The 14,691-nt window shown below is 28.8% G+C and overlaps 1 long non-coding RNA gene across 1 annotated transcript; it reads left to right on the top strand.

Moving 5' to 3' along the window:
* The first annotated feature begins 14,109 nt into the window (after window positions 1-14,109).
* On the top strand, window positions 14,110-14,691 carry LOC119665608. The gene is made up of 3 exons (XR_005251400.1): window positions 14,110-14,260; window positions 14,377-14,530; window positions 14,592-14,691. It is a non-coding gene; the product is annotated as an uncharacterized LOC119665608 (long non-coding RNA).

Below are 14,691 nucleotides of genomic sequence, written 5' to 3'. Positions count from 1 at the left end.
CTTCTGATTGGCTTCTATACTTCAGAAATTATGGAAGTGATGGTAATTCTTGCTCGCTTTTTGCTCCTTCAAATTTTTTCTACGAATTGTGTAAGCAGCACCTAAAAACTTTTGATAAACATTTTGATACCAACTGTTATAGAGACGGAATCTTAGAGCTGATAATAAATTTTTGTATTCTTGATGATCCATATTGGTACAATTCAGAACATTCATGTTATGAACACAGATTACTTTTGTTAAAACATTTTCTTGTGGTATTAATCCGAGCCGCTTGCAAATGCAAAATTGAAAAGTTTTGCCAAGAAACAAATAAAAGCGTTCAGAAGGAAAGACTGCGAATATTGCACCAATAACGGATACCTGTGTTGTGAATACCTGTTGTATTTATTAAATAAGATTCATATATATCCCTATTATTTATTATTCAACTTTATTTTCAACTTTTGTAAATTAATTTTTTGTTGTAAGAATATACTGTTAAGATAGATGTTAGTGTAAGAAATATAATTCATAAATATAAATTTATTTAACATATTAGAAAAATTATTTTGTACATATTAATATAAATCATAATTAAGAATGATAAATATTATTATTATGCATTTTTATTTCAGAGACAGGCGCAGATATTATATTTTTGCCGAATAGAAAAACAACAATGTACAATAATAAAGCCTTTTATGTGATTTATTTACATAAACTAATAACCAAGAACACTAAATAAAAGAGGACTTCTCAACTGAGCTTTTTAAAAATTTGTCTCCAAAAACATTAGACCCATCAAGAGGAACGCTTTGTGTTTGTTCTCTATTTTTGCTTTTGCTTGTAAATTTGATATAAAATGTATGCATTTTTAGCTGAAGAGAAAGAGTTCAATATTTGTTTACCTTTGATTTGTGTTTTGCTATATTTTCTTTTGGAGATATTTTAACACCGTGCGTAGTCAGAATTCATTTACACATTTACATTGTTTTAAAATATATCCCTTGCGTCAATATAAAAACCTTTCCTTCATTTTGATTAATTAAATTACTAATTAAAATATATATATGTTTTAACATTGTAATTGTGTTTTGTGATAATTTATAATTATTTAAGCATTAAATTTGCAAATGTATATAAGAGGGAGTAGGAACCCTTTAATCATAAGCTACGCTCGCATCATATCTTACATTGATAGGAGTAAACGAAATTAAAAGTATTCAGCATGTAAAGGTAAACATAAACATAACATTGAATATGTATGCGTGTCAAACTGAAAAAACGATTCAAATTTCGTTGCTTAAACACACTCTCTTCCCTGTCTCATCTATCGGTAACAGATTTTCAAGTTCATGTTACGTTCATGATAGTGTAAATTGGGCCAGAGAGTGATTTAATTTTTAATATTTTATTGTTTTGAATAGTTTTAATATTATATGATTTTGTGATGTTGGACACTTCTAATTCAAAAACTTTTGATTTAAAACATTTTAATTAAAATTTAATACATTTTAAATAAAGTGAGTTAGTTGCGGTATATACATACATACATTCATACAAATTAATGTTCGGGTTCTTTGTTTAGTTTTTTAAAAAATATACTTTATTTATTATATTTAATTAATTTATTTAATTACAATTTTTGTGACATAGTTTAACTATTATATTTGTTGAATATCGGTTGTTTTTAAAATATAATTAACTTTTTGTTTCAAGACAGCAAGACCGTAAGACCGTGGATAACGACTATTTTAGTTTAACCTTTGCTAAGGCTTAACCGTTTTGTTTCATTCCTTTATAACGACTGACAATTCAAAGTTTTTCCTTTGATGCCTGAAGTCGTTATTCAAAATCTGAAATTGGATTTTATCCAATTGAATTCAAGCTTCTAAAATTCCTAAGAATTTTCTAGAAGCGTCTTTTCTCCATCCAATAGGATTGGAGCTTCTATTTGCTAAAGCACCTCGTCAGCGTCTTTAGCTTTGGCGTCAGTAGCCAGATGACGATATCTTTGTCCAATAATGATTGAACAATTCATCGATCAAGTATTTCAAATGATACTTGATCTGTTTTGCACAACATAGTTGCGTCTTAAAGGAAAACAATTTTGTTTTCTTTTGCAACATTGTTGCCATAAGAAGTGCAGGCAGTAAGCCTGACTGAAATTAAATATACAAACGCGCGTAGGCGTTATGAAATATTTTAATGCGCAATTCTTAGATGCGCATACTTGAGATACAAAAATTATGTGTAACGGCAAAGTGCCGTTATAGTAATACAGGGTGTTAACTCCCCCCTTTCTAAGATGAATCGTCCCGATTCATGAAATCAGAAATTTGTTGATCTAAGGCATTGAATACAATGTCTTGATCCTTATCAACTGTTGTCGTTTTCGGTTTAATTTTAAAATATTTGTAGCATTTATAGCTACTATATATAATAACTAATATTATTACAATTGATAATGTAGATAAAGAAATGGGGCTTTCATTATAATCATTTTTTAATATATTAATTAAATCTCTGTTATTTAATTTAATTTCTTGTTCACTTGAATCAACATATTCAGTGACATTAAAATCGTTAAAATAATGGTTCAAAATGTATAAATTTATTTTGTTTTCTGTATTTTCATATATGACATTATCTATGTTTATTGTATCATTAAAAGTTATTAAGTAAGTTCCGGAAATATTATTATTATTAACAGAGTGATTTCCGGTAAGAAGTATTGCCCCTTCTTTTATTATATCTATATTTTTATTTTTTTCTTTAGATTTCTTACAATATGTTTGTCTTTTGTTTAAAATATCAGAAAGACAATTATTTACATTATTTATTTTACAATATATATTTTTTAGTTCTACTTTACAATTATCAATATTATAGTAGATACTTTGACATTTTATTATTTCATTTGGGATAATTAAGTTTCCATCAGACTGGAATATAGGCCTTGTTTCGAAAAGAATACATTTATCAGTTATCAGAGGATACTTGATATATATTATTATTAATGAATTTTTTTGGACAATTTTGAAAGTAGAGACGTCCAGCAGATCGATTATAGAAATTTGTTTATATTCATGTTGAAGTATATCTTTAATTTCTTCAAAGTGTAACACAGATGGATATAAAATGTTTGCTTTTGCTAAAGCTATTGTCTGAATAGTATTTTGTAATTCAGTTATTATGATTTTTAGTCTGTGCCTTCGCACAATTTTTTGATATACGTGTCCCGTTAATGTGTCAACCGTTTGGGTCAATCTTCGAATTGTTTTGAACAATTCTGAATTCGTAGAATATTGTTTATTATTGTTTATGATTAGGTCATTTATTTTACTTGTTATTTGTACAAAGTCGTCATGGTCGGGGGTTCCCGTTATCCATTTCCAGACGGTGCCTAATTCATTTATTCCTCTTTTGAATCTTTTATTCTCGAGTTGACTGAGTAGAGTTTCTACTAGTTCTATTTCCATTTCTACGTCAATAAATTCTGCTTGGTTGTAAGAATGTTTTTTCTTTTCAATTTCGAAAAATTGCTTTTCGTCACTTAGAATGTCTCAATAATAGGTTAAGTTAGTGACGTGTAGAATGTCACTATAATTATAATATGTCAAGGCGTCATTATTTTTTATTAATATGTAATTATCCCTAGTATAGTCTATTATTTCTCCATTTACTGATAATATCAGTATAATTAGTTTGATATATACAAACATGCTGAAATAAAAAAGGATTTATTTTATATGAATTTATTTTTTATATTATCCTTATGAATAATTCTATTCCTATTATTTATTCTAATTTTATTACCAAGGTCTTCTTTTACTATTTGTCTTTTAAATCTTGGTTGTAACTTATTTCGTTCACCAATAATTCTTTCATATATGACCTGGCCTACATCAAAGCTTTTATCTAAGCGATTTTTATTATGGCATTTTAGCATTCGTGCTTGTGCCGTTTTCAATTTTTCATGAATATGTTCATGATTAATATTGTTAAAGAAGACATCATTTGGTCTTTCTTTTATGATTGTGTGGATTGTTTTATTATATTGTTGGGCAGATCTCAATATGACTTCTAGGTCATTTACAAGATTATATTCTTGTTTAATACATCTGCCAATCTCAACAATTGTTGAGTGGACTCTTTCCACTTGTCCATTTGTTGTACTGTGACGGGGATCACAATAGTAAAGAAGGATATTCATCCTTTGCATGAGAGATTTGAACTGAGGGGTGCTCAAGCTTGGTTCATTATCCAGAGTAATATGTTTAGCTTCTGGGAATGTTTGTAATATTTCTAGAATTTTTTCATCTAAATTAAATTTGTTCTCTATGGTTTTTATAATTAAAAACTTTGAGTAAGAGTCCAAGCATGTAATAAATTTTAATTTTTGAGCGTAGAATATATCTATATGTAGGTTTTCTCCTACTTTTGTTGGAATTGGAGCTTCCTTTATAGGTATCTTCTGTGGATGCCTATCGTATTTATTAGTATTACATATCACGCAGTTTCTACAATATTCTCGTAATTGTTTAAACATTTCAGGCCAATAGTACATGGCAGTTATTTGTTTAATATTCTCATCATAACTACGATGAGCTCTAATATGTATTTGTTCTATTATAATAATTTGATCATCCCTATTTGGAATGTCAATTGGAAAGTGTTTAGTATGCAAAAATTTGTTACTAAAAGTTTGCTTAAGCATGACCTTTATTTCATATAGGTCTTCAGGAGTGCAATAAATTGCCGTAACCAATTTTGGTTGAAGATATTCTTTTAGTATTGTTATATTAGAATCATGTTATTGTTTATCCCGTGTAGGAGTTTTAACAATTATATTGTTCTTGTAATGAAGCGGCTGATACTAAAAGTATCCCCTTTTCCTCTTTTATTTTTTAAATAAAGCTACTAAGGAGCCTCATTCTTCACATACAAGACAATATTGTAATTGATTCAATGATTTTTATTTATTATATTGCCGGTAATTTCTTCGGCTTAATCTTTTTAGAGCTTTTTTAGAGCTTAATATTTATTTTATTTTTTAAGGTGGCTTCAAGCCTAACCTTTTTTCTTATTTCCCCTAAGTATCTCTCACTTTCGTTGTACGTGATATTATCTTTTATCCGTACATTTAAAGATCCTAATGTGGAAGTTTCCATTAAGGTATCGTGAGAATATGGTTCAGAAATATCATCTTCTGAACTCTCTTTAATATTATTTGTTAAGGGTAAACGACACTGTTCCCCAATTATATTTTCATTTTTGCCGGTATTACCTTCGGCTGTCTTTTCAGGATTTATTTTTCCCGAAATATTATTCAATTTACTTGAATTTTTATTTTTATTTAATTTTTTACTTTTGCCGGTATTATCTTCGGCTGGCGCCTTAGGATATTCTTTATCCCAAGGGGGTATTTTTATATATTTTTCTATATAATTTTCTGTTTGAGTCGTTAATTTTTTATTCTTGCCGGTATTATCTTCGGCTGGCGCCTTAGGATATTCTTTATCCCAAGGGGGTATTTTTATATAGTTTTCTATATAATTTTTTGTTTGAGTCGTTGGTCCTTGTTGGCCTCTTTTTGTATTGCTGTCATATATTTTTTCTAGACCTCCTTCATATTTGAGCAAGCCTTGCTCAATGTCAATGGTTGCTTTAATTTTTTTTAAAAAATTATAACCTATTAAAAAATCAGATTCGAGATTTTTTATCTCGTAAAATAATTGTTTATGTCCAAATAGATGAACAATATGATAATGGCTTATAATTGTATAGCCATTAATGGTTTTTACTCTTTTTTTTATGCTTAGTTTTTGTTTATTATTATAGATACCGGCTTTGATATAACAAGCTGTAGCACCTGTATCTATTAGTATTTGGAGGTTTCTATTTATTGCTTTGTCCCTTCTGTAAATGAAAGGGAGTCCGATATTGGACCTAAAAAATGGTTCTCATTTAAATTATTAACTCGCTGGGCCTTTGCCTGCGGTTGATTGCTATTTTCGCTATTTTCGCGACGATGCTTTAAATTGTTGAAGGGTCGTTGCATCCTTCCTTGATTTTGTGGTGATCCATTTGGATTCCAAAAATTGTTATTGTTTCCTCGAAACTGTCTGTTTTGAGGATGTGGCCTTTGTTGTATGGATGCATCAACATCCATTGGTTCAGGCTTAGGGAAATTATTTTGCCTGGGCTTGTTTACATTTGCGCGATTAAAGCGCAAGTTATTGGAGAAATTATTTTGATTAAAAGTTTTTCTCTGATCAGAGAATTGGAATGCGAATTTTGCACGCAAATTATTGGATTCTAACTCCTGAGCTTTGGCTAGAGCGTTAGGTAAATCTGTAGGTGAAAGGGAAAATAATATATCATTTAATGGAGCGTGTAGCCCAGTAATGAACACTCTCAAGGCGTTCTGACGATTTTTGTTATTTAATTCACGAGTAATGGACGAGTCATTACCGTGAGTCATTATTGTTTTGTTTATCAAAAGGGTTAATTTTTTATTAACCAGATTATAATAGTCAAGGACAGTGGATGAGCCTTGCCTAAGGATACTCATTTCCTGTTCAATGACGTGGATTGGGCGCTTGTCAGCATAAGCAAAATCAAGTCTGCTTATAATGGCGTCATAGTTAAGGACAGTTCCATGATTGGTTAGTACATCGTTTCCTTGATGAACTATTTTGTTCCTTAATATTGTGAGGGCAGCAAAATATTTTCGGCTACCTCTGGTGTAGAGGCTCATGCAATTGTGAGCGGCTTCTCTCCAACTAACGTAAGAGTTTTGATTTCCAGTAAATTCTGGAATGGATTTTATTACGTCCAGACTTTCGTCGCACGTTATTGTCTCGTCTATTGTCTGTGGTTCGTATTCCACCACGGTATTTGTACCAGTCAGTGTTTGAATTTGACTTTTCAAACTCCTAACTTCTTCCCTAAGGGATAACAAATTAACAGAGATCAATCTGCTGATCGTCTCTTGAGTTATTGTAGAAGATGGTGTAGTGTTTGTGGCCATTTTGGAGAAATTCTTTATTAGTTCCTCCAGGATTATTTATTATATTTATAAAAATTTTACAGACCTTTCTTGTCTGATAGAGAATATATTATTTGTATATATAATTGTTATTAAATATGAAAAATTTATTTTTATTTATTTGTATGTTTTTAATGCATTAATAAATATATATTTATGTACATTGATTTTTAATAAATAGCATAAGTAAAGAAATACCTTCTGTATCAATTGTAGAGAAGTTATTGATTGCTGTCGCGTTGACTTCTGGTAGCGAATTCTTCAAAAAATCTGGAAACACTTGGGCTTAATGGTGAAGTGTTCCGTTCACCTTCTACACCATAGATGCTGTCTAGGTGTATATGAGCTTTGATTGATGCGGTGCGTTCTCTCAGTCTGTTTAAAATATTTTCCTCTTCAGCATCTGGTCGTCGTTCAGTACGTTCGGCCGCTGATTGTTGGATTCTTGACATGGTTTGTCCAAAGATTGCTAATATTTTTTGTAGTTGTTATTACAAGTGTTTTAAAGTAACACAATTTTTTTATTTATTAATTTTTTTTTTTTTTAAAAAATTTCTTAATAAAATTCTTATTTACTTTCCAATATTTATTGTCTTGGAAATACTTTTTTTTCAAAATTAATTGGTTAATTTTAACTATTAACTGCTGTTCTTATTAATCACTATTGTTAATTAATATTTTCAGTTTTTAATATTAACTTTATGGATAATTACATTTATCCATTTAAAAAAATTTTGCACATTCAAAAATTTTCTGCTCGCGAAATCTCGTATTTTATTTTGAGATTTTTTATTATTTTTTTTTTTTTATTCGCGAGCCCAACAGTTGTTGAGTGCCAATTAATTTCCGAATATTTTTATATTATTTTTTTTTTTTTAAAAAAAATTTACACATTAAAAATTTTTGCTCGCAAAATCTCGTTTTCTAATATTAGGGATATTTTTATTAAAGCGAGCCACTCGTTTTTTCACATTTGCGTGAGTTCACTGTGTGTTTTTAAAACTCGCGAAATCTCGTATTTTATTATTAGAGATTTTTTTTATAATCGCGAGCCCCACGTTTTTTCACATTTGCGTGAGTTCACTGTATGTTTTAAAACTCGCGAAATCTCGTTTTTTGTTATTAGAGATTTTTCGATAATCGCGAGCCCCACGTTGGGCGCCAATTAATGTTCGGGTTCTTTGTTTAGTTTTTTAAAAAATATACTTTATTTATTATATTTAATTAATTTATTTAATTACAATTTTTGTGACATAGTTTAACTATTATATTTGTTGAATATCGGTTGTTTTTAAAATATAATTAACTTTTTATTTCAAGACAGCAAGACCGACCAAAGACTTTGGATAACGACTATTTTAGTTTAACCTTTGCTAAGGCTTAACCGTTTTGTTTCATTTCTTTATAACGACTGACAATTCAAAGTTTTTCCTTTGATGCCTGAAGTCGTTATTGAAAATCAGAAATTGGATTTTATCCAATTGAATTCAAGCTTCTAAAATTCCTAAGAATTTTCTAGAAGCGTCTTTTCTCCATCCAATAGGATTGGAGCTTCTATTTGCTAAAGCACCTCGTCAGCGTCTTTAGCTTTGGCGTCAGTAGCCAGATGACGATATCTTTGTCCAATAATGATTGAACAATTCATCGATCAAGTATTTCAAATGATACTTGATCTGTTTTGCACAACATAGTTGCGTCTTAAAGGAAAACAATTTTGTTTTCTTTTGCAACATTGTTGCCATAAGAAGTGCAGGCAGTAAGCCTGACTGAAATTAAATATACAAACGCGCGTAGGCGTTATGAAATATCTTAATGCGCAATTCTTGGATGCGCATACTTGAGATACAAAAATTATGTGTAACGGCAAAGTGCCGTTATAGTAATACAGGGTGTTAACTTACACATGTATATAAAAATATGTTTACTAAAAGAGCAAACCAACAACATCAACAACAAATATAAAATCGTATTTCCGTTGTATACTTCTGCATCACCCAAATGACATTGAATAGCACTTGTTTTTGCGATTTTTTAGCATTACTTTCCAGAGTCGAATAGTAAACAGCAAATAATATTACCGTGATATGTAATGCGTTTATACTGTTTCTTATGTTGATTTGCTTTTTCGTGATTTTCCAACAGGTTGAATATCGCTGATATCCATGATATTATAATTCTATAGATATTTCCCATAGAAAAAATATATAAAATACATTAATGTGTATATTTCAAGAAGAATATATTTTTTGCTATATTTCTATATATTCATGGAAATAAATTTAAATAAATTATTGTAAATAGTAATTTTTGTAAGTAATAATTATTGTAAATAGATCGTAAATAGATCGTAAATTATATAAGTTATTATGTAAGATTAGATTTAAGAATAAGTGCAATGTTTATAATAAATTACTGTTTGGAACTTTAATAAAAAAATATTTTAAAAAACAATTTGGTGTTTATTAATATACTTCATATCATTCCTACTACGAGCATATTAGTAGTACTGTACTACTGCCGGTGCTTACTAACCTCATAATAGGCAAACTTCATATATTTGTATGAGACCAGAATAAAATTTCATCAAAAATCAAATTCATAATAATTTGAAACTACTTGTGCATTGCATGCACACAAAGCCAGTCATATATTTTAGGAAAAATATACAAACACAAAGACTATGCATTAACTTCAGAAATATTGCTTCACCTACTCTTGCATACGAAATCATACAGTAAGTGTGCAATAACAATGAAAAATACCCAGCGGCACCATTAGGCCAGCGCTGAAAAAGTAAGCGAGGAGGTAATATTTTTATTTGTTTTCGACATTTGTGTTCGACATAGGCAATTTCGGGGTTGAAATTATAAAAGAATGAAGAAGAAAAGCATATGAGTATTAAGAATTTTTTGTTTTGCCTGCATTGTATACATTTAGTCTGCTTTTGATTTTAATTTGTGCGTCAAATTAGTGCAGTGAACAATTTTTAATTTTTAATATCAAAATAAAATCTAAAAATATAAATAAAATATAATTTGTGAATCTAAAAATAAAAATAAAATATAATTTGTGAATTTAACATAAACTAACTGTAAGTATATAGTTACATATTAGCATTGACGCTAATATTCCTCTACCAAATTGCCCCACTGTGCAGAACAATCAAATATAATGAAATCAGATTGGCACAGACAGTAACAATAAATGCTACTGTAAACATTTAAGAAGATACACGCATCTATCTATCGTGTGATCATCTTCTTAAAAATTCATGACACACATACAGTCAAAAGATGTACTGTACTATTTTTGCTGATCATAGCACAAATCTCTCAAGAGCTTGAGAGATGACGCTATGTAAATACCAGCAATTCTCACATTGTCATGATCATAATAGAAGACGCTTATGTTACAAACTAAAGTAACATTAGAACTTCATGTTATAAGTCTGTAAGAACAGAACTTAAAGCAAAGACAAAATAAATATAAAGATGGTTCACTTCCATACATTTGCTTGTACTATGCAAAATTTTGTAGTGGACGCACGGCGCGTCCCCATAAAATTTAAGAGAGCTGCGAAATGCTTTTTTCGAATGAAAAAGTTTGCTCTTATGTTTTCAATGTTTTTACTCTCTCCTTATGTTTTTCAATGCGTTGACTATTTACAGATGTATATTTATGTGATTGTATTAACGAACACAATGCAAGTGTATTTATTTATTTTTGGCATTAATAAAAATTGCATATGAAAATAAGCATTGCAATTACGAATTAATATTCCTATTAAATTATTTTAACTCCTGTGTGGACTTTTTGAAGTTCACTATTTTTTACTTTATTTTATTATTATTATTGTTATATTATGTTAAATATAATATAATATATAGTTTAATAATTAGAGATATTTAATTTTATGTGACTTTAAAATATGATATCAAATTATATTTATATTTATATAACTCAATTTTCATAACTATGTATGATTAGACAGAACCATTATTTCATATATAAGCATAATTAATTTGTAATTAAAATGTGAAACATCTCGCCAAAGACAAAATAACTTATTTAATTGTCTTATAATAACATATTCTGTCCTGTTTGCCGCCACTCGGCAAACACAACGGTAAATCTTTTGAAAACAAAAAAAAACGTTAAACAAATTTCGTCTCGTTTTTGTTAGTTTACTTTCAAATTTCATATAACTAACTTTTAACTTTTTCATATAACTAAGTGTAAATAAAAGCAATTACAAATTGTAGAATAGTGTGAAAATTAAGAAACCATTAATATTCAAAATAATTTTGTTATTTCGTTTGTTCTAACATATTCATTAAAATCAATCGCGACTATGGAAAAGATTAAAAAAAGAGGTAATAGATGCTTATTGCCTCATTGTCGTAAATCACAACGATATACTCCCGGCTTAAGGATATTCAAGTTTCCAGAATTTGATACGCCTTTATTTAAGGAATGGGAGAAAAAATGCGTTTTAAACGAGGAATTTGTATCAAATTCTACACAATTACATATCTGCGAAACGCACTTTTCTCCCAATTTAATTGGAAAAAAATATTTAAAGCGCGGTTCTGTTTCAAATATAAATTTAGGATTGTCAGATGTGCATGTAACAAATGAAGAATGTGTAGAATTAGAAGACGTAGATTTGACTACGTTAAGATCGCCACAACATAAAAGAAAAAGATCTGAATCTCCAGAATCAGTTTGTAATAATTGCAAAAAAAATTTGAAAAATATGGAGTTTTATAGAAAAAAATATTTCTCAATAAAAAATCAACCAAAAAATAAAGTAAAAAATATGTAATATTTAAAAAAAAAAATATAATCCTACAAAAGACAGTTTCGAAACTAAAAAACAAAATAAAAGTGCTTACCATTTCGAAGTTGATTGATAAATTAGATGTGAGTGAAAATGATAAAGTTTTTTCCAAGATGCTTCTCAAAACTAGGAGATGTACTAACGCTTCCTGGAACAATGATGAAAAGTTATTTGCTCACAGCATTTATTATCGGTCAACTTCAACATATCTTTTCTTAAGGACAACCTTAAATTTAAATCTTCCCAGCATTTTCTCATTACGCCGATGGACTGAAATAAAGAATCTCCAGCCTGGCAATAATTTATGTATTCCTGAAGCACTAAAAAATGCATTTCAAAAAATGAATCCAATTGACACCGAGTGCCTCTTAATTTTCGATGAAATTTGCATTCGAAAGGATCTAAAATTTAATAATGCTGCGGATGTAATTGACGGTGTGGAAGATATGGGATACAGAAGGACAAATGAGATAGGTGGTCAAATTTGTGTTTTTATGTTGAGAGGATTGTTTACCAATTGGAAGTTCGTTTTAAACTACTTTGTAACAGCCAAATCAATGAAAGGAAAAGACCTAAAAATACTTATTGAAATGTATTTGGATTTGGTGGCTAGAATTGGTTTAAAAGTGCGAGCGACTACATGTGATCAAGGACCTAATAATCGCAACTGCTTTAGCATTTTTGGTGCAACAATCAATAATCCCAATTTTTATCATGATGATAGAAGAATATATCTTTTATATGATACTCCACATTTATTTAAATCCATTCGTAATGCATTATTAAAGGCAAACTTTGAAACCCTAGATGGTACTGTTTGTTTCGATGTCGTGAAAGAGATCTTTCAGTTAGAAAATCAAAACGTCACAAGAACTTGAAACTTATCGTAACTTGAAACTTATCTTTTTCTTATAAATTTTATAATTAATCTACTTCGATTATTTTTAAACATTTTATTGTAATTTAAAATTATGAAAAAAAAATAAAAATAAAATAATAAAATAAAATTAATCAAAGATAATGAAAATTAAGAATTACGAATGATTTTAATTGAGTATAAATATTTTATTTGTAATGATCTCATATAAAGAATTAAATATAAAAAAGAAAACATATTCAATGCTATTCATTTAATTTCAATTGTCTTATACAAATTTATTTATTGTAACAGCATTAGTAGTCAATGTGTAAAAAAAGTTACATGGCTCTCATTGTTTTCTAATCACGATCACAAAAAAAAACAAAACAAAATAAAACAGAACTCAAAAACCTTCGGCAAGCACAAATTTGTGCTAGACAAACGGTTCGTTTTCGGCAAGCACACACGAAGGCTGATTGCCTTAAAAAGCAAAGAAGTCCTCTTAGTCATTTATAATCTGTGTACAATATATTCTCTTAAATTTATTAAAATTCTGTCAATTTTTAGGTTCAATTCATTACACTACGTGAACCATCTTTCTATTTATTTTGTCTTTGCTTAAAGCAAAAACATAGAAATTTCTATGTTTTTGCTTAAAGTTATTTAACATACAAAAATCAAAGCTGCAACTTAACATAGTTAAGAGCTTGATTTTTGCTCTGTTATCGGCGGTATAAAAAGGAGGATCAAATATGTTAAGTTTGTCAATAAAAAGAAGTAGTATTGGAAGATGCTATGAAACAGATATCATACTCGGTCACGTAGCATTGAAAAAGGGTTGAATAATATTTCAACATGCTCGGTTCTTAACTCTACTTGAAAATATTAATTTATTAACTTAAACAAGAAATTGAAAAAATGGAAAATTAAAGTGAAATTAAAAATCTAATTGAATGACGTTGAATTAAATTAAAATATAATTGTATTAAGAAAACAAACAAATGAAATTGTGAATTAAAGTAGATTTTGAAATGAAAACTATAATGTTTAAAATGAAACTATAAAGATCAATATTAAAAGATTTATTTAAATAAAACTAATAAAATATATTAAGATTTTATAAAATTTGATAAATTTGATACAAATTAATAAAAATGTAAAGTATCAAAATTATCATTGTAGTTTTCTTTCGAGTGAGTTATTTGGAAGCGTGCACTTACCACTAAAATCACTGGATACAAAGATGTACCAGTACCATAATTATATTTGGTGAAAAGGATGAAGCCATCTATAATATTTCTATATGCAAAATTAAGTAAATATATTTAAAATGATAATTGTAATTTTTGTTTTGTATTATGTAGATGCTACTGCGTCAAGAACGATTAATTGACCAATATGCTGCGAATGCAGTCATTCTAAAGTAAAATGCGGTCAATTGCTTCAATTGGAACAGTTTCCAATTTAATCTAAGGAAGATGATTTAATTCAGTTTAACGAAGAAATCACTCCCGTTGAAGTAGTTGTAAGTTAAATTATATATGTTGATTATCTTACTTTCAATTTCCACTTATTAATATTTTCACACGTAACAATTTTACTAACTCATACATTTCTTTTCATTTATTACGTTATTTATAGGCTGCATCAATGAGACGCGTTATTGACAAATAACCAATTACGCGAAGGATTTCGTGGAATTTTGGAGAAAGTATACTCATAAATTACAACTTTGATGGTATAGAAGGCAAGAAGTCCTTAAGAACGTTAAAGAATGTGACTGCAGCACTTTTTGGTATGGTATATTGTACATAATTTACTTTAGCGTATACAATAACATACTTTTGTATTTACAGATGCTTTAAGGACAGATGATAAGCCGGAGCAAGTGATCGGATCGAGTTTGGAAATCTCTTCAAGTCTCTAGTAACAATTCCACAGAAAAATATTCTTAAA

This window comes from Teleopsis dalmanni, chromosome 1, assembly GCF_002237135.1.
Source record: "Teleopsis dalmanni isolate 2A chromosome 1, ASM223713v2, whole genome shotgun sequence".
Lineage (NCBI taxonomy): Eukaryota > Metazoa > Arthropoda > Insecta > Diptera > Diopsidae > Teleopsis > Teleopsis dalmanni.
Note: the sequence above shows the minus strand (reverse complement) of the source record. Positions and strands in the feature narration are given on the sequence as shown.